Raw genomic sequence first — 23,302 nt, forward strand, 5'->3', positions numbered from 1 at the left:
TAGGACAGATCCCTAGCACCTATTTAAAAAACCCTCTGTGTACCTTTATATCTTTTCCAAATAAAAGTAATATCCAATTTGGGTCAGCAAGCTGTGAATAAATAACTCCTGCTTGTTGTGACTTGCATGCTCTTTGTCCATTTTTGTAGTCTATTATGCTTCCTACACATAAATATGTAAATGGAAGATTAACTTTGGCTAAGTAAGAAAATCATTTATGGCCAATTGGACATCAAAAGTGGCATCAGTGATTTTGAAAAGCATGTACACGGTTGGAGCTGGTTGACCTTGGAATGAGATTCCCTTGAACTAGCTGAGGTCTGTGATTATTTGATCTTTATAAATTCAGTTGACTTTCTAGATATCTCAGCAAAAATTACCCTTGAATTTCCTGCATATAACATTCTTTGAGAGACTATTCATTTGTGGATAATAAGAGAGTCACCTGCAAATAAGTTAACTTGGCTGTATTTCTACTTTTAATAATATAATATTTCTATTCTTTGAAAACTTCATACATCCTAACTTCACCATATTCACCCTCTATTCCTTCTTCCAACTCTTCTCAGCTCTACCCTTTTCTCCCCAAGGCTCACCCTCTACTTCATGTATTTTTATTATATGGTTTTTTAAATTGAAGACTATCTTGAAGCATATGCCCTGGTCCTCTGACTCTTACAATCTTTGAGCCCTCTTTGTTCCATGTTCCTTAAGTCTTTGGTATAAGAATTCTATTGTAAATATATTGATAGAGGGAGGGCATTCCATGGTCAGTTCATTTTTACATTTTCTGTAATGATCTCCCATGTTTTTTGTAATGATCTCTATTTGCTGTAAGAGAAGCTTTTCTGGTGGTGCACGGATGAGCACTACACTCATCTGTGGACGCAGGAAGAAATAGCATACAATTAGAGATCACACTGTTTTGGGAACTTGGCAGTATTACCTATGTTTCATGGCCTTGACAGTCATGGGTATTTGATGAAGTTTACAGCTCCAGGCATGAATTAAGTCCAATTAGATGGCATTTGGTTACCTCCAGGATACAAATGCCAGTATTACACTTTTTAGAATCTTACCATACTGGTAATTGTTGTGGCTCATAGGTGGTACATGTAGGTAGTACTATTGATTTATTTTCTCCCTTGGCAGTTTACATATAACTCTTTACAACACTTTAAACTCTAGACCTCATGAAGGAGGCGACCTCAGACCCAGAACAATTACCCCAAGTCCTGTGTTAGAAGTGTGTGGGGTCAGCTGGGTGTTGGTGGCACACACCTTTAATCCCAGCACTCGGGAGGCAGAGGCAGGCAGATCTTTGTGAGTTCAAGGCCATCCTGGTCTACAGAGTGAGTTCCAGGACAGCCTCCAAAACAATACCCTGTCTCTATAAACCAATAAATAAATAAAAGAAGTATGTGGGGTCTTTAGCAGTAGGGTGATATGAGATGTCCTTCTGTATGCTGCAGATGCATGTTGCTTTTATTGGTTAATAAATAAAGCTGATTTGGTCTATGACAGGGCAGAATATAGCTAAGCCAGAAATCCAAACAGAAATAGAGAAAGAAAGAAGGTGGAGTCAGGGAGATGCCATGTTGCTGCCAAAGGGGTAAGATGCCAGAATATTACTGGTAAGTCATGGCCACACAGTGATACACAGATTATTAAAATGGGTTAATTTGTAAGAGAGAACTAGCCAGTAATAAGTCTGAGCCATTGGTCAAATATTATATTTAATATTAGCCTCTGAGTGATAATATCATAAGTGGCTGCGGGGACCTGTGAGTGGAGAGAAACCATTCAATGGGGGACCAGTAGGACAGAGAAAAACATTCAACTACAGTAGTGCTTTCGTTCTTTTACTGGCGGGCACAAGGGCAACACCGACAGGTTGTGTGGATTTTTGGTTCTCTTCAACACCTTTTGCCAAATCTTGAAATGCTACTGGCCTTAATTCTTTCAGAATGTCTGTTCTTTTACTTTATTAACTGAGAATTGTGTATGCATCTATTGGATGATTTTAATTCAATTTCAATCAATAATTTCTGTTACTCTGTGGCATTGAAATTGTGTATTAACACATTGAAACTTCATGTTGTTCATGCAAAAATTACAATTGATACTTAGTGTATGAGGTTTCTCAAAATTTAAAACATGTTTTTCTTTAAATCAGTGACCAAACTTCTAATATGCAGCACTTATGTAAATACATAATCCTACTCATAATATTGTCATTACATCAGAATGCATTCTTACATTTCCAAATGATATCTTTTTTGACATGACTCATTCAGTATTGCTAAGACCTGAAAATTTCTATTAACTAGATAATGTGTCAGATTTTATGAGGTAACAGACAAATACTATTATAAGAAAATCTAAGTATTGAATGATATGTAGAATAAATATGCTGTACTCACAATTAAGGCAAGAGAGACCCTCAACTATACTATGACTTAAGTATTGGCTCTAACACAGTTTGATATTATGTAGTTGGAGGTTTGTTTGACTTCTACATTCTCTGTGGCTTCTATTGTTTGAGAAGATTATAGGTAATAACTTGGTAGAGGTTTTTAGGTATTAACTTTACTTTTTTGGAATGGAGACAAACCCACTTTTGAAATACACTACTCAACAAGAATAGACAAGCACTGAGAGTCACATTCAAGAGTGTCCTGAAGTACATAATGTTATCTATTCTCTTTTGAACCCTACAGCAATTTGACACATCATCATAACACCATAAGATGCCCATTCTAGAGATATGATGCATGCGTATTTAAATTCTGAATCAAACAAAGAAAGCATTTCTAGACATTTTACATGCATTTTCTGCAAGTGTGATCCATGATACAATTAGCTATTCAATCTCAAAAGAGACATGACCTCACCTGGGTGGAGTGGGGTTGTGTGCTGCTGCTGTTTTACTCAATTTCAGTTTCCCAACAAAGGATAGCATCAGTCAAAGTGCCTTTGAGCTCATGTCTCTTCCCTGACATCAGACACTTGTGTCTAGGGGTCTCTAGCAATCATTTTGGAACAGGTAGTTTGTGGTAACTTCATTGTTCTTGTCACTAAGGCTATTTAATAATCAAGCTAGAAACTGAAAATGGAATGAGTGACTTATTAAAATTCTCAAATCTGAAAGTGTTTATTTAGTCTGGTGGGTTTCCATAGAAGTGAAAGGAACTTTGGTGATGGAGAAGGGAGCACCTGGAATAGTTTTTCCAGACTCTTGTATTCTCCCAGATTCTAAGAAATATGACTAAATGCAGACCACTAAAGGAAAATCATAGGACAATCTTAGCAACTTTCCAACCTTGTCTTCTTCAAATACTTTCCATTCTCTTTAAATCTATGCTCTTCTTGCCTCTACTCAACACCCTTTCTACAAGAAAATAATGCCATGCATATACTTCATACAACTCAGCCTGTGGTATTCTTTTCCTTTGGATCATAGACAACCCTACATTTGAAATATGATATTTTAGAAGTACAGACATTTGAAGACATGGTAAGTCGTGATTCATTAAATGTCTTCTGTTCTCTTTTGAACCCCACTACATTTCAAGACAATGACGAATGCCTTGAAATGCTTCTGTTGTAGATGTGACACTTGCATGATTAAATCCTCAACAAGTCCCTTGGAATCATCTGGATTCTCATCACATTCTCTACTGGCTCTGCTCTTCCACTGCCTTTCTCTTCCCTCTTCTTTCCCTGTGGATTTCTTATTGCTGCAGATTCCACGGCTGACTCCTAGGCATCTCCAGGATTTATCTCTCTTTCTTTGTTCTCTGGCATTACGTAGTATTCTCCTTACTCATGCCTCTATTGCTTGTGTAATTGGCTTAACCACTCCCCTAGACTCAGAATCTTCAACATAACTTCAATACTTGCCTTTTGGGCTGGAGACATGACAAACCAGTAAATTGCCTGGTGTGAAATCATGAAGACCTGAGTAGGGAGCCTTAGAACCTGCATAAAAGGCTACACGATGAGATCTGTAATCCAAGTACTGGTTGGGGTAAATGAAGAGGTGAGTCCCTGAATCTCATTGGGCAGCCAGTATAGTTGAATATCTCAGAAAAGAAAGTGTAAAACAAATGAAGAAGACACTTCATGTTGACCTCTGGCCTCCATAAACAAGTGTACACTAGAATGTGTACATACATCAAACACTCCACACCCTATCCCCCCAGTGTGCATGCTCTCTTTCTCTCCTTCTCTCTCTTACACACAGACACATGTGCGTGAAATTCATACACACACACATATTTTGCTAATATGCTCTTCAGATTGTCCTAGTCTCATGATCAACATCTTTTCATTCTCTGTGAGAATAATGTTAGCAATTTAGGATGATTTGCCAATGTCTACTCACCACTTCAGCTCTTTATAATATTTCTCCCATTAACTGATCTACAGATGAAACTAAGTAAACATGCTTCTTTTCTGCTAATTTCTATTCAGGGCTCACACCGTTTGTCTCCATCAGTTTCATTCAGTACAAATAGAGGAAGGGTGTGAATTGCACCCTTGGGAAAGTGTGACTCAACAAGTAGCTACTGGAGAGTGGATACACTTGAAACCAAAACAACAAACACACTGACAGCATTTAAGAATAGAGGAGTCTGTTCCAGAGTGGAAAAGATTGGACATAAAAATAAGCTTAGTCATAAGAAGACTTTAAGTTCAATGTGTATAGATTTTCCTTTGCGCACAAAAAGGGCTTGCGCATTAACTGAATATCATGGAAATATTTTAAGATGTTACCATCAATCATCATTTTTGGGCAGAGTGGGGGTATCACTTTTTATAAGACAAGTTTCTTGCAAGCACATAGAGTTCTTCTTAAATGTTATTTATTTTTCCTTCCCCTTAAAACAACAACAATAAACCTTTATTTACAACTTAGTACCACACGACATCCTGTAGCCCTATAATGGGTCTTTTTACACATCCCTCATATATTTGCCCTAGCGTTCCAACTTCTGGGATTACTGGAATTTGTTACTGTGTCCAGCTTCCATCACACTTCAAGAGGAGTCCTCAAGAAATCATCAAGACCAGCTAAACTCTCAGTCCATAATACACAATTGTTGAGATCTCTTACTAGCTCTTGCATTCACCTGAGATGTCTCATTTTAAACTTGATATCAGCCATGATTGGAATATGTACAACACAGAAATCGAAAAAAAAACTTTTGACTGATCATGTGTGAAGTATTTACATCCCAGAAACTGAAACCCTTACAAATAAGTTGGTTATTAAAATATACCAGAACAAGGCCTGAGTGGTATGATTAAATGATTGTTATGGATACTGGAAATACTTAAAGATTTGGGGATTCTCTTTCCTGGTAGAACTGAAGTCTGTGTTAGAAGGTAGGATATGACCATAAGGTTCTCATCTTTATTCCACTGAAGAACTGAGAATTGGAAGTGCTGCAAAACTTGTTTTGCTGCAGTCTGGGGACAGTGTGAACACAGGAAAGTTTGTGACAGCTACGAGTCGGCACATTTTTATCTGAAGCTGAGGAAGGACTTCCTCTTTAAGTGTGCAGAGTGACTGTAAAGCAGTGACAGAACATGAAGAAACCACTGGGATTCTGGTCTATGAGAACTATATAAATCAGACACTGATAGCCATTTGGGAGGGACATTATAGAGAGGGTTCAGATGTTAGATTCTTGTACTAATATTCCCATGATTCATATGATATATTGAATAATCTCAGGTCATCCCTTGATCAGTCACTTTGTCAGTTCTCAGAAGGTCTTTGCCTGATACTGTGTGTGTCTGGCAGTGAGGAACACCGAACTCTTAAAAACAAAGATCATTCAAATTCCTAAATAAAAGCTCCAACCAGAAGTGCATGGGGGCACTTCAGGGTTCCGTTCCAAAATTAAACATTGTCTGAGAGGAAGTAAGCATTTCACCGCTGTCTTCTGCATGATTTCAGAGGCTAAAGTCTATCAGGATAACATACTTCACTGCAGTGTAGCCTGTCCAACGGAAGTGAAGCATATCAGGAAAGGGCAAGAGGCATGAGGATCTTAAGTAAGTGGGAAAGACATTCAGGAGGGACACCCTGTTTACTGATGAGAACCTTAAATACTTCCTCCACATCCAAGTGTAGCCTGGCAGATAGAATAACAGGAAGTTCTCAGGTCAGCCAAACACGGCACCTGTGCAATTTGTTTCAGTCAATCAGAGGGGCCATCTCAGCAGAGGCTGGGACTGGTGCAACAACTTCAGCATTTTCAATGAGTATTGAAAGTCAGGCTCAAGTTAACACTTTTGTCCATTATCCATATTTATGTGGTGCTGTGTAAAAGTAGACTGGTTTTTTATTTGTCTTACTTATCATTACCAAAACAGGGTCGGTCGGGGTACAGGTCAATGGGTAGAATTCATGTAGACTTGCTGTGAATGAAGCCCTGTGTTCTAGCCTCCGGACTTCACAAACCAAGAGTGGTGATGGTGATGGTGATGGTGATGGTAGTGCCATGCTCCTGCCATCCCTGCACTAGAGAAGTGGAGGCAGGAGGATCAGAAGTTCGAGTTTGTCCAAGACCCCAGAGGACGTTTGAGTCTAGTCAACTATTCATGAGACCGTATCTCAAAGGAAACAAAACTTATTTTAAAAGTAGAATTACTATATGCAAATTATGTAGTTGTCATAGCATCACCAGAAGTATAATTGGCAGTTTTTTCAAGATCAATGTGTTTCATTTGCATAACTTTAATTAAACCTGATGCTTGCCTGCCCATTCCTTCTGCTGTGTGTTTTTTATGCCCCCCCACATTTCCTGTCAGTCTTTACACTACAGAGAAAAATTTAATCCCAACCATTCACACACCCTCTTGTAGGCCACCTTCTCCCTAGACTTCCTGTTAGAATACTTTTGCTGTGATTCTGACAGCAACTACTTTGTCTGTTACTGTCTTAAATATTTTACAGTTTTTAGTTTATGTCGGTCTACTAAGAACTATATGAAATAGATGTATACACAGACAGACATACGAAAATGCACATACACACATACATATTGGTTTAGCATGGTGAGCAAATTTAATGTGTATATTTTAAGTTCTTTTAATTTTTTTTCAGTTATAAAGGGACCAGACCACCCTCCCAGTAAATATTTGCAATTGAAGTTCTTTTTAATGCTCTATTTATTCATATAGTTATTCTGGCCTTTGAGAAATAGCCATTAAGCACTGAATCAATGCCAATTGATTTTTTTCAAGGGACAACAAGTTTATTTTGCCTTGTCATTTTAGAGGAAATAATGGCAGGAGATGCATGTTGGAAAGAACCCAAGGCAGCAAGAGTATATGGCTGCATTTTCTCATGTGGTGGCTGAACTATGAACAACATAAGAAGTGGAGATTGGTCACAAACCCTGAAAGTCCATTCCCAGTTATCCACCCCCTACACAACCTCCCAAACAGCATGGCCAGCAGAGATTCAAATTTTCAAACACATGATCCGAAGGGAGATATTTCATATCCACATTGTAACAGTGTATGCAGAGTTTGTTAGTATCCTTTATTTCAGGATGCTATTGTGTAGTTTGGAATATGTATCTGTCAATTACAGTGGTGGAGACTGTTGTAAATGCAGGTTATCATTCTATGAAGAGCACGCAGAACACAGGTATCCTAAAACATTGCATTTGGTTTCCTTGCTTAACTGTTACATTTTTCAGCATAGAGAAAAATTTATCAAATATATTCTTCTGTCAGAGTTTATGTCATCTCAACACAGATAAAGTTATCAGAGAAGAGGAGGCCTCATCTGGGAAAGCACTTCCTTAAATTTGGGCTACTTGCAAGAATTTTCATAATTAGAGATTTATGGGGAGGGTTCCACCCACTATTGTCAGAAGCCATGGAATGGTGCTGCTTATTGGATTGGTTCACATGCCTTGCTCAGCCTGCTTTCTTATAAAACCCAGGGGTAGTTGATGTTTTAAATGAGCATATGGTTTAGTAGGATTATCCTAATAAGTATGAAAATTTATGAGATTTATATTTTATAGCTTATCTCATTTTACATGTATAAAACAATCACTACTTAAGGAATAAAAATAGTATTTTATATAATATAGAACATAAGAAAACAGTAGATGAGATTATTTGCTTATTGCACAATCATTTAAACGAGTGATTAGTAACATCAGACGTACCAGGAAAATCCAATGATGGCTCTAATACCAGTGTTGTCTTCATCCTCTATGATTTTGAAATGAAACCATGAAAATGACACCTTATTCACATTTACCAAAAGAACTTGGTTTTAAAACAAATGATACACAAAAGTAGGGCATTAACTTAATTAAGAAAATTAATCAGCTGGGCATTGGTGGCTCATGCCTTTAATCCCAGCACTTGGGAGGCAGAGGCAGGCAGATCTCTGTGAGTTCAAGGCCAACCTGGTCTATCGAGTGAGTTCCAGGACAGCCTCCAAAACAATACAGAGAAACCCTGTCTTGAAAACCCCCCAAAAAATCAATTGAAAACATTTTCAGTGACAAATTATCACCTCTTTCAAAGCCCAGGGAGGTGCCACCCATCCCTAAGCAGCCATCGGCAGCTAGTGTCTAAGTGGAACAAGAAGGTGTTGCCATTGGTAGCTTACCCATGCTCCAGTGTTCCAATATGTAACCCCACAAACATGCTAATACAAATAGCCCCAATTAAACACAGAGGGTCACACACACACACACACACACACACACACACACACACACAAAATCCATGAAATAAGGAGGTAAAATTTTATAAGAAAAAGGGGTTTAGCAGGTGTGAGATTATAATAGAGGGCATGTATGTTCAAACAAACTGATATACATGTATGAAATATGAAATTACCAAGGGATTAATTAAAGACAAACCAACAACTCTTTTTTCCAGACAAACCTCTTTCCCATGTGGCTTTCCATTCCTCCCAGTTTTCTACTCCATTTGAGCACAGAGTCCTGTGAAAGCTTGGTGCCTCCCCTCTCTAATACCTCCCATGCTTCTCCTACTTACTTGTTATCTAATCATGGCTTTGTCTTCTAAATTGTGACAATGGCATCTCACTGTCAAATACCACCACTCCATACTGGGCTGTTGTCTTTACTTACCTTCCATACCTGACAGGAATGGCATTCCCTAGCCCCTCCCAATTTTTCAGAGTGTCCTATATCTTACATTTTTGTTCTTTGTGGAGCAATTCTCTCTGTCTCTTTTTGTGAATACTCTTCCTTGTTCCAAACTCAAATTGTTTTTTGTCCCAAGCCTAAGTTGAGGAACCCTTCTCTCTTCTAGTCTGAATTCTTATATGGTCTTTTCCATTTCTCATGACTGCCAATGCCAAATATATATCGATAATGTCTGGTTTGAACTTCTAGTCTGAACTTCTGAACTGTTATCTCCTGCCATGGCTACTACAAAACTGAATCTCTCATATCAAAATTCCCTCTCTTACTTCTCAGTTGAATTTGCCAGTATTTACTTTTTTTTAATTTTAAATAGTTTGTTTTACATGTCAATCCCAGTTCCCTCTCCCTCCCCTCCTCCCGCACCCCATATTTTCATGACTAATTATTCAAAATGATAAGGTTTCATAATGAATACTGGACAATGAGCAAGTGACTCATTATTTCTCTTATCCCCAAAGTAGTGAAAACAAGTACAAATGAAAGCAGCTTCTCAAAGAACATTTAATGTCCTTGGAATTAATATCAAGGTTGTTGATAATTTTTCTAGGGTCACCTACTACCTTGGAGCCCATGTGAAATGATGTTGGGCAAGAGGCTGTTTGCCTTTGGTATAGGGTTACATCCTCAGACAGGGTGTGTATTTTCCAGAAAACTCTACTGTGACAGTAACAGAGAGCCCACACATAAGGACATCAGACTTGGATGAAGTTGTACTAGCTAGCCCTGGTGTGTCAGTACGAGAGGCTTCAGCCTTCTGGGTCAATGTGATGTTTAGGGGGCGGCATGTGGCCACTTGGTAATTTGAGAGATTCTTGTGATTTAACAGGCTCCTAGAGCTGCAATCAAAAGACAGGGCTGTAAATGAGTATAGAGAAAGGATACTTCTGGCTTCTTGTTTTCTGTCAGCCCGCTTTGGCAAGCGTCTCTACCATGAGTAGGCATGGGAACCAGTTAAAGAAAGTGTCGATTCACTCGAGTAAATGCTGAGAACTCTGGCTTTTGTCTGTTCTGAATGTGTCCGGAAAGGCAAAAAAGAGCGAGATTCTGCTGTGGGGTTTCTCATCTCCATGGTGGTAGGTGCTGACAGCCTCAGAGAGTGAACTAGAAGGGCACAGAGAAAAGAGCATGAGATGTGTCCACGGCAGTCGTGCTGAAGATGAAAAGGTCCCAGGGTTTGGATCTGTAACTAAGGTAAGGGCTTGCTGTCATACACAAAGTGACCAAGCCTGGGTATTTGTTCATCTCTTCCCTTAAGCTCATTCTTTCTGTGTTAAGGCTTTGGATGAGTACCTTAATCTTCCATGGTCTATGTAGTCATGCTTTATTACTACAAGGCCAATGACTGGGAATTATCTTTTCCTTTCATATCATCTCTAGGGAGTGCTGAACCAAACAGACTAAGAATGCCAGTTCTGTTTATAGATTTGTTAAGGGAAACAGCATTCAGAGAGAGAGAGACTAAGACGGTAGTGACTTCACCAGTGGAACATTATTTTTGCTTCTTGCTGTGGCTGGTGTGGAAGAAGAGAATCTTTAATTTCCTGTGCAATCACGCATTCATAAAACAAAGCTATACTGTATGACTTTGTCACCTTCCATTGCCTCTAAGAGACAACAGGAGAATATGAAGGACTTGAAACTGTGAGACAAGTCCTGAGTCTGCAGTAGTTTTTTCATAATTACTGCTTCATAGCTGAAAATATGGGAATAGATTATTATTAGAATGCATATAGAAAGCAACTACATGGGTATCTACTTTGGGATAAAAAATCACCAGGTTTTCTAAAATGTCTAAAAATCTGATGCTATAGACTAAATATCACTCAGGCTATCCCATGTTGGCAAGTTTTCATTTTACTAGTAGAAAAGACACAATTAGAAAGAATGCAGCTTGACTGTGTGAGGATATTCTAAGATAATGTAGGTGCAGGATCATGGATTTGGCCATAAGTATCTTACTTTTAAAGAACATGAATCTTTGCCCTCCAAAGCTCCCTTTGATTCCTGTGAGTCTTGGAACAATTCTGAGAATGCAGAGGAGGCTGAAATAGTGTCCTCAGAGGTTCTGCACACTTACCATGCAGTCAGAATTGGCTACCTAACAAGAGTGCCCTTCCAAGTTTTCAGCTTCTCCCCACCTCCTTCAGAAAAACTATCAGTCCCTAGATAGTATATAATCTTTTTGATATGGTACCTGGCACATAGGGACCACGAACTACAGAGTTAATTGTCATTAGCTACATTTTAAAGAAGAGGGAAATTCTGGTGTAAAGAGTGACTTGATTTAATAGCCAAACTCTGAGTGACATTCCAACAAATGGCTCAGATCCGAGAACACACACTTTGTGCTCAGGTTTCAGAAAAATATCAACTGATTTTAAGTTTGTAGTGGGAAGGTAGAATTTTAAAAATGGTAGTTCTAGCAAAACTATCAACTGCGATATTTTGCAGCCATAGATTTTGTTCTTTAATAGTTGTGTTCTACCCCTGGGCCTGACTTTGCTGATGAGTCCAGTCTCTGTGACTAATGATGCAACTGAGGTCAGAGATGGTATGTTGGGATAGGCTGGCATGAGGAAGAAGCCAAGTCGAGATGATTTAGGGCCAGGAACATTCTCTTCTGTGTAATGCTGTGATAAAGATTAACCATTTTATATTTTGATTTAAGTTGGGCCATATCAAAGCATCCACTGCTGAGTGAATCTGTCTATGATTGCCATGTGGCTGTTTGAGAGCAGCCCATGTTTGACCCAAGTACTTACACTACAAGCCCGGAATAATTTGTGGTCCTTGAGCATTTTATATGGCATTATGTTTGTTTTTTTTTCCTCCTTTAAGACTTTGAATCTTTATGCACTCCCATCTGTACTAGAACCCATGATGTAGACCCCATCGGTCTTGAACAGTTAGCAATGCCCCTGCCTCTGTTATAAGTACTATGATAATTAGTGTGTGTTACCATGTATGACTTCCTGAAAATCTCTCATCACATGTGAACTGTTTCTCTTCCTATTCTTGATTTACTTTTAAAGTTTGAGCTACAGGCAGACGGGCAAAATAAAAATGAAAACAAGTCGACTAAACCATAAAAGTCAACACTGATCAAAAGCAAAGATAGCAACCAGACATGAAAGGGAATGACATTTCCTGTTGATTTGACCGCAAAGCTCATAATTCTGCTAAGTCAGAAGACTCAAGTGTTTGGATCCTAATGAGATGATGTGACACTTTTATTTTTAATCCTCTTGGGCAGCTATTCACTATTGTTCATCTCCTAATACTGGAGTAAATACCATGTGCTTGTTGATGCAAACATCGGAACATGAAATCTTTTATAGTGTCTTACTGTTAAAAGAGAACTTCAGAGTTAGTTATCTAGCCCAACTCCTTAACAAATGCAGGAAATTCCTCCACAGACCTTTTGATTACACAGATTTCAAAAAAATAGTCCCAGGATGGTGTCTATTATTAAATAATATTAGTAGCAAAACATGCTTCTTGATATGGGTATTAGATATGCAACCTTATAAATTCTATAGGTAGTCCTTAGTTAGACTAGCATCACAAAGAAGGACCTCTGTCTCTGGTGCATATATATGGATATATATATCCATTTCTACATGCAAAGGTGTCAGCTACTTGGAGCAGAGTCATGTTGTCATGTTTAAATTATCTGGGAAAATCCAGATCATCAAATGGAGAGCATAGTTGATGCTTGTTGGGTGGTTTTTACTGAGAAAGCATAAGGAATGACATAATGCCTCTAGTTAGACCATCCACAGACCAGAAAAAGAATTCCATTCAAGTCTAAAAAAGTGAACCTATGACGGTTGTTGTTGTTGTTGTTATTGTGGTTGCTCATAGGAACAGGGTGACTCAAAGGGCAGCTACTCTACTGGGAGGTAACATGAACAACTTAATGGACAGAAATCCCACCCCAATCAGTTACTTACACTATCAATAGTGATCATTGGAATTTGAAAAAGGAAGCCAGATGAAGATCTCATGAGCCATGAATCTCTTGGTTCCTTCTGTAGGGAATGTTAATAACCCTCATCTTATGAGGATCTCTTATGGATAGTTATAACCACTCAGCTCCAAGACAGCAATAGGCATGTCCAACTGTTTCACTAGGATGCTTGATAAGTATTTTGAATATATATATCTTCATATAGTCTGAGTGTATATCTCTAATAGATTCTCCCTCACTTCTTCTTGTATTGTTCCCTACTTTTCTTCTTTACCATTACAGAGACTGTTAAAAAAATAGACCTTCAGATATAAAATATCTTCACTTAAACAACTGGAAATTCTTTATGGATAAAAGTCTATTTTTTTTCCTTTCATGGTTGCCTAGAATTTTCTGGGAAAGATGTTTGCTTTTCACTCCATTTGCCTTTGCTCCTTGTCTCACAGTTCATTTGCTCCATGACTGGGCTGAACTCAGATTAGCTGTTAGGGACAAGCTTCTCTCATTTCCCAGCCTGTGACCTCATCCAATCTCTGCCGCTGAGATCATAGTTCTTTCAGCTGCAGGTTCTAAGCTAGACATTTTTCAGAGTTCTTAACAACATGGCTCTCTAACTCATCTCTGAGGACACAAACAGCATTCTAAGTCAGCTAATTCTGTCCTTAACCTATGGCTAAGTTATAAAAAGTAAGCATCCCAAGACAGATTTACAATGATTCTGGCTCCAACCATTTCTTAGCTCATAACAGCTTAAAACTGTAGTGGCATCACTGTGAGTGTCTCAGTGGTAAGGTACTTCCTAATGGTGGAAAGAGATGAGTTCTTCATATTGCTTTTCTCCAGATACTTCCATTCCTGTGTTGATCCTGGAAAGTCTAGCAAGATAGTTAAATGGCATTTCTGTATCTGAGCGAGGGGATGCTATCAGTGCCTGGTTTTCTTCAGGGAGAAGAAATAAGCATGTCCCTGGACATGAAGTACCTGACACTTAAGAAGTTCCTCTTTGCGTGGGGATTGTGTCATATTCTTATACCTTCCCCATGTGGAGATTCCTAAACTCAGCTTCATATCTGCAACCTGTGATTTGGTAAGGCTTGCTAGCCTGAATCTACTACACACTTATGCATGGTTACTTCTCTAAATTCCTTCATTCTATGTTCTCCTTTTCTTTCCTGTCCTCTTTTTCTTATTCATTTGGCTAATTAAAACACTGACTGTCGTTGCTCCACATATTTACTCCATGGAAGTGAATGAAACCTCTGTTCTTCTCCAAACATAGTTAAATCTTCTGTAGGCCCATTAAATATCCTTCAGTGTATAATCCCAAATTATAGTCCCCACCCCAGGTCCTAGTATGCGGGTCATAATATCATCTATGAATCCAAATGCTTCAGATTAGTAACTCTGAAAAGCATTAATCCCTTCTCCTAACAAAAATACTCCTGTTCCACAGCAGCATGCTGAGCTCTCCAAGCCCATGTGCAAGATGCCCTGACAACGTGGTGTACAACTAGTGGTTGATCAGTGTCAGCACTGAATTCCACAGACTCAGACATTAAGTGTCTTCAGAGATGATGGAAATGTCTCCAGGTTATAGCCAAACTTCAGGTCTTATTTGCTTATTTTTAGTTAAAAAATAACAATTATAAATAACCGTTTAAATGGTCACATTCCCTGTAAGTTTTATGATAAGAGTATTTAAAACTATTTTTCTCAGTAAATTTCAAAAATGAAAACATACCGCTTGCCACAGCCAACATGCTGTATAGTAGTAGACTCATGTAATGGTTCTCTTTTACCTAACTAAACTTTTGCGTGTGTGTCGTGTGCACATTGAGGTTCATGTTCCTGTTGGTGTTGCATATGTACAGAGAGGTCAGCATCTGTCTGGTGTCTTCCTTCATTGCTCTCCACCTTTTTTTTTTTCTGAGACACTGTGTATCTCACTGGAGCTAGAGCTCATTTAAAGCTAGCCTATGGGCTGAAGACATCCTCCTGTAGCTGACTCCCAAGGACTAAGGTTACAGGCACAGTCTACTACTCCTGGCTTTTTCTGTGGGTGCTTGGGATCTGAGCTCAAATCCTTATGTCTGCACAGCAAGGGCTTTACTGACTGAGTCATGTAGTGAACCACACTAATTAATATTTCATATCCTTTGGTCTACACGATCTTTGGTCTTCTTCCATCTCTAATTTTGCCTAACAGTGCCTCCTCCGTTATGGTGTAAATTTCTTTTCGCCGATACTGACGACGATAGCACTTTGATTTGAGGTCAGGCTTCTGTAACCCCGTCTTCTTATATCTAATAATTGCCAGCGTGACACTAGTAACATAACTAAAAGGCAGCATTCAATCACAGTTTGAGAATGTTCTTGGAAGAGAAAGTAGATCATCTTCTTAGTTTTGTGCAAATGGCCTTGGGATATTCACAGAAAATCTAGAGAATATGTGGAAGAGGATTGAGTTAACCGATGTGTCCCTAAAAGCAAAAGCAAGGAACCCATAGATGAGTTTCGATTGGCATCACCAATGGCCTGAAAGGTTGTACGACACTGACAGCTTGTGCTTTTTTGACATCCTCACCATCATTACTCATGTAGTTGCTGTCTGATTAGTGCCATTATATGGAACTCAGAGTGAAATATCTTCAGGAAAGGAGCAGGGTAGCACGTCCACACATAGGCAAGACCAATGGTTCCTGTGTGCAGTTTCCACACAAGGTTGTCTTGTATTCAACACACAGGAGGATCTTCCCAGCATAGGAGGTGGAGACCTGCTGTGCTTGATGGACTAGGCAGACCCAAGCTGTTGTCATGTTTATGCAGCTCAAGGAGGGAGGGGGAGAGAGGAAGGGAAGGAGGAAGAGAGAGAGAGGGGAAGGGGAGGAGGAGAGAGAGAGAGAGAGAGAGAGAGAGAGAGAGAGAGAGAGAGAGAGAGAGAGAGAGAGAGAGAGAGAGCGCTGTGATTCAAGTGGGAATCCCAGAGGGTCAGAGACTTAGCTTTATAATTCTTGGCTTTCAAAAGATTCTAGTGCTATTTAGCCAATTGTGAATGAATAAAAGCAAAAATATTTTCTTAGTTTGATATGTGTCCTTTAAAAAAATATTTGTGGATATGGGAGCTGGCATGGGAACACTCACAACTGGCTGGAAATCTGCCTTGGAGGGCTGGATTCTAACTGTGTATTTATATGGTCTCACACATACTAGGCAAGTCCCTAACCTTGAGCTTTGCCTCAATACTTCCATTTTCATTTTTTTCAATTAAGGTCCCCAGCTTGCCCTTAAAGGAAAATTACAAAAATCCAAAACACCAATGAAGTTTTACATCTTAGAAACAACATCAAAACAGCATTCCTTCCTCTGTTCCTAAATTCTATGAATTAAAATAGCCAATGTTCTTAGCATGTTCTTCAATTGTGTTTTAAACCTCAAGAGTTCCCAGATTTATCAGTGGATGAATTTTATGCAAACGACATTTATGGTTTGTGGGTATAAAAAAGCATTCTGACTAAGTGATGGCAAAATCAGATTTTATTTCCCCTCCCCCCAAAAAAACAATTGGCTCATCCCCTGTGTCCTTCTCCAGGCAACTGCAAACCAAAGGGGGGCAGCACATGATCTATAGTTAAAATTGTTGTAGCTAATCTTTATTTTTTCCTAACACAATATTTTTATTAATTACTTGAGAATTTCATATAAGGCACCTAGATCACACGTGTTTCAGGTTTCAAAACAGAATTTGTTTGCTGTGTTTCTATGTTGTGTAAATCTTTGATTGGCATGTTTGAAATGCATTTGTTTGAGCCATGCATCACTCAAATTTTCAAACCCACACTGCTTGCTGGATGAATTAGACTTAAGAAATAACTTTTGAATTGCTAAACTGCTCTTTGCCAAGTTCTTTACAATGCACCAGCTTCCTCTGAGTCAAACACAATTCAGTTTCTCTTTATTTTCCTTTTACAGTTTCTTATGTATGGCCGTAACTTCCTTCATTAGCCAGGAAAGCAGAGTTAAGCAGAGAGGCATATTGTCAGGTTGCTGATTGGAGTCTTAGATGCTGGGAACGTCTAAAGCAAATCCAATTTTCTTTTTCATGGAGCCCTAGCCTCAGTCACTGTGATACTATTCTCCCACAGAGGTCTGCTTTCTGAGAAGGCTTTTTGAAAGAACATCTTGAGTAGACCAAGGCTGGGTTTCTTTAAAGGCAGTAAGAATTATCCCACTCTTCAGTCCAAGTCATCATAGATAGAATTAAATAGTGATGAGTTCAAATACATACAACCATTTTCATAACTTTAATACTACTGTAGGCATCAGTACATTTGGTTGTGAAACAGAGACACTTAAGAGAAAGTTTCATCCTTCTACAAGAGGATATAATTCAAATGAGTTTCTATCTCCCCTTAGTCTAACTGTTTTGGCCTCACCAAAATGAGTATTCGAGCCTTAGAAATGCTGAGACTGAGGCATATATAAGTTTCCTGATTTTGGTTGTCACTTTACGTAGACATTCATGAATAATGAAATTCGAACCTTCCAAATCAGGTCAGGCTGAGTATTAACTCAGCACCATCATGGGAGGCAAAAGTATGATGAGAAGAGAAAGCACAAAAATCAGATTCATGGAAATTCAAGGGTCTGTCAAATGTACTTTTGTTTCATCATCTACCTAAATCATCTGTAAACTCTTCAGTGGTGCTGCTTCCCACCCAAGGAGCCTTGAGAATACGCAAACTGATAGAAAGCTAATCCCACTTGCTAGCAGCATGTAGTGTGCAGAATCCTTAAGAGGCTATGTGTCTGCATCTTCCTTGAAGGCCCTCTTGTCTTGTACTTTAAGGCCTCTTCAATTCTCTGTATCCATCAGGGAAATGGGAAATTGAGCCAACCAACGATAACAGTTGCTTCATTTTCCTCCCCAATAAAGATGCCCTGAGTTTTCATTTTGACAACTTAAAACAGAAACTGAATCATTTAAAGGTCAGAGAAGTTGTAGACACTATCCAGGGAGTTCCTAGTCTACAAGCATAACACATCTGTGAGTTCACTGATTTCCAGCAGATGCGATAGACTAATAAATATCCTTCCTGTTGCCAGAGAGGACAGTTTGCAGGCCCTCATCACAAATCAGAAAATAGCAACAGAGACAGCAGAGTTGGGTTTCTGTTGGAATACCATTAATACTGAACTGAGAAGGTCAAAAGTTGGGGCACATATGCTTTCCATAAGTTACATTTGTTTGGGAATGCGCAGTTAGGTCTAATCAAAGCAGCTCTCAAATAAAACTGTCTGGAATCTATTATAGGTCAGTCATAGGCAACCTGGCATTGGAACCACAATGAATACTGTTGTGTTACTCTTGGGGAAAAAAGTGAGTGCCAGGCATCACATGATTTCTGTTCTTAGTGAGGCTAGGAGTTCTTCTGGGCAGTTCTGTCACTTCTTCCTAAAGTAACCCAAAGGTCAAGACAATTAGATGAGAAAGGGGACTTTTAAACAAGTCTTGGAAGTTGCATACCTTACCAATCTTACCATTCACAGCAGGTATGCTCCCACAAATGCTGCTTAATGCTCTTGTCGTAAAAACCTATACTTTAAGATGGTGATGTTTGCAAAAGATGATCCCAATTCATGCTAGTTGATTTACTTGAAGTAATTATAGTTATGAGCCCTTCAGTTAATTCCATGTCCTTGGAGAGCACAACCTCCTTTCCAGCCCATAGCAACACTTTTCCCAAGGGTGCAGATGAGCAGGTACCAGCTTATAAAGGTAATTTTCTTATACAAAAATACCAAAACAAATGAACTCACTCAATTTTGGACATCCTAACCTATTCTAAAAACACCCAAATCTTCCTAGGGAGCCACCAAACATTTGAACTCAAAGTCTTATCTTTCCATAGCTGGTCTCGATAAAATTTTAAAGGAGCAGATTCCAGTCTGAACCACGCATAAGAATCATCCTATGAGACGATAGTACAATGACAGAGCTAAACAATTCCCAGAATCTGCAAGTGTCATTTATTTCTCTGGGATATTAATGGTCAGTTGTCAGAGGACTACACATTAAAACATACTGCAGTGCTGTCTTGAGTGTGGGCTTGTAAGTGAGTAGATTGCAATAACATGTGTTCATTAAGAACTGGCTAATTTCTGCAATTTATGCAAATGCACATCCTAATAACTGTGAACAGCGTTCATCTGCTGCCTATGTCTTCGGGGTTTCAAAGTCTGTTCTTTTGGACCACAACCCTGCACACAACAGCACAACTTTTAGTGTTTTCTTTCCCAAAGTAAAAGAAAGATTCTGAAGACACACTTTGCTCTATTGAGCCGAGAAGTGGAAGTATTAGCAGTTTAATACTGTCTGGAATGGGGAAGGCAGGAAGGCAGCACTAAAAGGGGCATGTGCACTTCTATGCCTCCTTAGAACCAATGCTGCTTTATGTAGTCCTGATAGGTTCCCGGCAGTTTTCACGGTTTCCCGAGTTGTTCTCAGTGTCCAGATCTGATCAACTCCCTTTTCCCCCAACCTCCGTGTTTCAAAGGAGATCTGGTTTTACTTAGAGGAATTAAATGTCACTATATTTGTTTCTGTGAATTGTTCCAGCAGAAATTACCGCATCAATGTCTGACTTTAGATGTCTGTAAGACTGTCTGCTTCTCTGGGCTATTTATAGCTGCCTTTTAAAAGGTCTAATAAATGCTTGTAGATTGCTATTGGTTTGTTTTCTCTTTAGAGAGCCTCAGAATTGGCAGTTTTAAAATTTTGAACTGAAAATACCTGGATTTATTTTTGCAAAAGATGTGTTTACTGTAGAAGTTCATTCTCTCTCTCTCTCTCTTTCTCGTGTGTGTGTGTGTGTGTGTGTGTGTGTGTGTGTGTGTGGTATGGTGTCCTGATGTCTCTCTCTCCACCTTATGCCACTGAGGCAGGGTCTCTCACTGAATCTGAATCTAGGCTGGTGGCCAGCACGTTCCTGCTATCCTGCAGTCTCTGCTACCCAACAACAGTGCTGGTGTCGCAGGTGCACTGGGATGTGCCAGGCTGTTTTCATGGATTCCGGCATCTGAACTCTGGTCTTCATGCTTGTACAGCTTGTACACTTACTCAATTCTATAGCCCCCTCTAATCTAAATTTCAAGATATATAAACATACAAATAACAAATAGAAGAAAAGCAGAATATCCATATTAAACTGATAGAATTACAATTCATATTTTGCTGTATATCATACATCTCTCTGTTTAAATATATTTAAACTTTGAAATTACATTGTCTAAATTATTTCATAATCATGTTTCTATTTGTGCCAAATCCTGATACATGCTTTTCCTGTATCACTTTTAATATTTGCAGAGTTAACCTGATTATGCTAACTACCTATACAAACCCATGCTTGGTAAAAGTAAAAAATCACCATGAACAGCTTTCTTTAATCTTCTGGTGCCCATTCCTGATAAAGTTTTAAAATGAAATTTTCCAGTAAAACAGCTCTATTTGTCCAAATTCTGTAGTTTAGATTTATACTGCTTTTTTTAATTTTTAAAAATTAAAATATAATTAGGTCAGTTACCTCTATCCCTTTTCTCCCTCCAACCAATCTCATGTGCTGCCCTCCTACTCCCTCTTGAAATTATGGCCTATGTTTATTTAACTATTATTGTTATATATAAAATGCATATGTGTGTATGCATATCGTGTATTTATATACAAGAAAATATGTGTATGTGTACACATACATTAATGCCTAAATATATGCATACAATCTGCTGAGCCCACTTGTGTATGTTTTCAGATCTGAACTCTTGTTATTGGATAGCCAGTTAGGAGGCTTATCCCTGGGAAAAAGTATTTCTCCCACTCCAATTGTGTGGGAAATGGAATTTGGAAGAGTTCCAGTATCGATAGGTAGTTGAATATCTTTAAGACTATAAGTTCTTTGATAAGAAATACTGTCTTTCCAATGTTTGCTCATCCATTCCAACAGATTGCAATTAGTGAATGCCTGCATGCCACATATTGTATTAGCTACAAAGGCTACAGAAGTGAAAAGGTTCATGTGGTCCTTTCCTCGTGTAGCTTGCAATCTTTCCATGATGCAATCTGGCCAATAATTCAATGATGTATTAGAGCAGGTTTGAGGACACTTCCATAAAGAGCCAAAAATTAGAAATTGTGGTTTTTGCAGATACTTCACAGATCCTTAGTTACAGCTACCCAACATTACATGATAAAAGGCAGGGAGATTTTCCTTTTCAAAGTGAAATGGTGGAGTCTATGAAGTACAACAGACAAATTAACACAACAGGAAGCATTCATGTTTATTATATGCACCAATCATAGTGTTTGCTTTAAAAGCATGAAGAACTGAGTTCAGGTCTTTGGCACCAAAAAAGTCAGAAGTGGCAGTGGGTTCCTGAAACTCTAGCACCAGGTAAGGCTATGAAGAGATGCAGAGACAGTTTTCAGAGAGAAGCTCTCTGGCCAGCGTAGCTTAAAGTCCTAAGATCCACGACAGAATGTCTCTCAAAACCTAAGTGGATATGTGGTTAGGAGGACATCCCATTGTCAACATCTGGCCTTCACCTCCACCTGCACAATTGAGCACACTCACACGCATGCTCACACACACAGAGAGAGGTGGGGGGAGACGTTTCTTATACCATTGGGTCATAGGGCTTTCTGTGATGGGATTTCCTCTTTCTGAGAAACAACTGTTTTTGTTCTTACATACTTAACTCCAACTCATCTGTCACATCATAGTCTAGTCTATCAGACCAAATAAGTGGTCATTTTGATGAGCTATTGGAGGATAGATATTTACTCAGGTTAAGGAAGTACAGAAAAACTAGAGAACATCCATGGTACTAGTGAGTTTTCCATTTCTTACTCATGGAAACCTTTTGTGATACACCAAGTGCTACTCCCAAACTTCACATAAATAGTATCAGCTTGAAAACATTTGTTGAGCCTTGGGTAGTAGATCAGTATTTATCCCGGGTATACAAATGGACTTTGGACTCCTGTCCAACAATGAGAGATACACTTTCACCCTGAACTCTTGGGGGGGGTCTAGTCCTTGCCCTGGATGAAATGACAGACTATGGACACCCCCATGGAGGGCCTCACCCTCCCTGGGGAAATGAAGCGATATTGGGGGGGTTGGTGGGAGGGCACAGGAGAAGGGGAGGGAAACGGAGAGGGACCTGGAATTGATATGTGAAGCAACCTTGTTTCTAAATTAAATTTAAATTAAAAAAAATATATATATAAAGAAAACATTTGTAAAGGGCTGATATCATTTTGCTAACATGTGGTAGAAACAAAGATTAAACGTAAGTCTTTAATTTTCACATCCTGTCCTTTACACACTGTTATGCAGATTCTGATTGCTGTTTTGGACTGTACCCACAGCAGCAGGATGTTTTATCTCAGCTTGGAAATGATCCCTGGAAGAAAGAGGCAAGAGATGCGTTAGAAGGCAGGTGGTATACAAGCTGGGTGAAACCAGGTGAAAGACAGCAAAAGCCTGAGTTCAATGGTAAAATGCAGATGAGTTCCTGTAATGTTAGGTTCCTGTGAGAACCAGGTCTCAGAATTAGTGTAGGATAATCAGCCAAATCACCCCTATAAATAATCAGAGTCTTAACAACCAGATAGTGGCTAGGTCTTAATAAAACAAAATAGAATGGAGAGCCAGCTTGGCTTGGAAGCATTTTACCTGGGGCAAGAAGTGCACTGAGCCTGAATGGCAGGTTCTGAGTCAAACCCTTTTGGGTGGCACGTGTCACACAGTACCTTCCCTCTCTGCTCCTGCTCCTTCTGCATGCTGACATATATTGTTCCTTTTTCCCCAGAAGCTATCAGTAACATAGATAGTCTCCCTTGTCACTTGCATGGTTTTTTTTAAATGAAATTCACAAATGTAAGCATCCATACAAATGGAAGGATGCTCTCCAATGTTCAAAATTGACTGGACCTGGTGTGTAATAGAAGTCAGTTGAGTAAATACTCAACAGTAATTTAGGAGTCATTGGAGAAGTGCTTTCATTACACAACAAAGATTGAAATATGTCTTTTAAAGGGACATTTGATCTTATC

At 39.0% G+C, this 23,302-nt stretch overlaps 1 protein-coding gene across 2 annotated transcripts in view; it reads left to right on the forward strand.

The window, feature by feature from the left end:
* Kcnj16 (potassium inwardly rectifying channel subfamily J member 16) overlaps positions 1–23,302 on the forward strand; it is a 52,299-nt gene that overhangs the window by 18,945 nt on the left and 10,052 nt on the right. Inside the window, exon 1 of one of the 2 annotated variants that reach the window (XM_013113473.3) lies at positions 9,948–10,412. The exons of the other annotated variant lie outside the window; for it this stretch is intronic. The gene's annotated coding sequence lies outside the window, so the exon portion shown is untranslated. Of the gene's footprint in view, positions 1–9,947; positions 10,413–23,302 lie in introns of those variants that run through there. 2 annotated transcript variants of the gene reach the window in all.

The sequence above is a fragment of the Mesocricetus auratus genome, unplaced genomic scaffold, assembly GCF_017639785.1.
Source record: "Mesocricetus auratus isolate SY011 unplaced genomic scaffold, BCM_Maur_2.0 Super-Scaffold_100007, whole genome shotgun sequence".
Taxonomy (NCBI): Eukaryota; Metazoa; Chordata; class Mammalia; order Rodentia; family Cricetidae; genus Mesocricetus; species Mesocricetus auratus.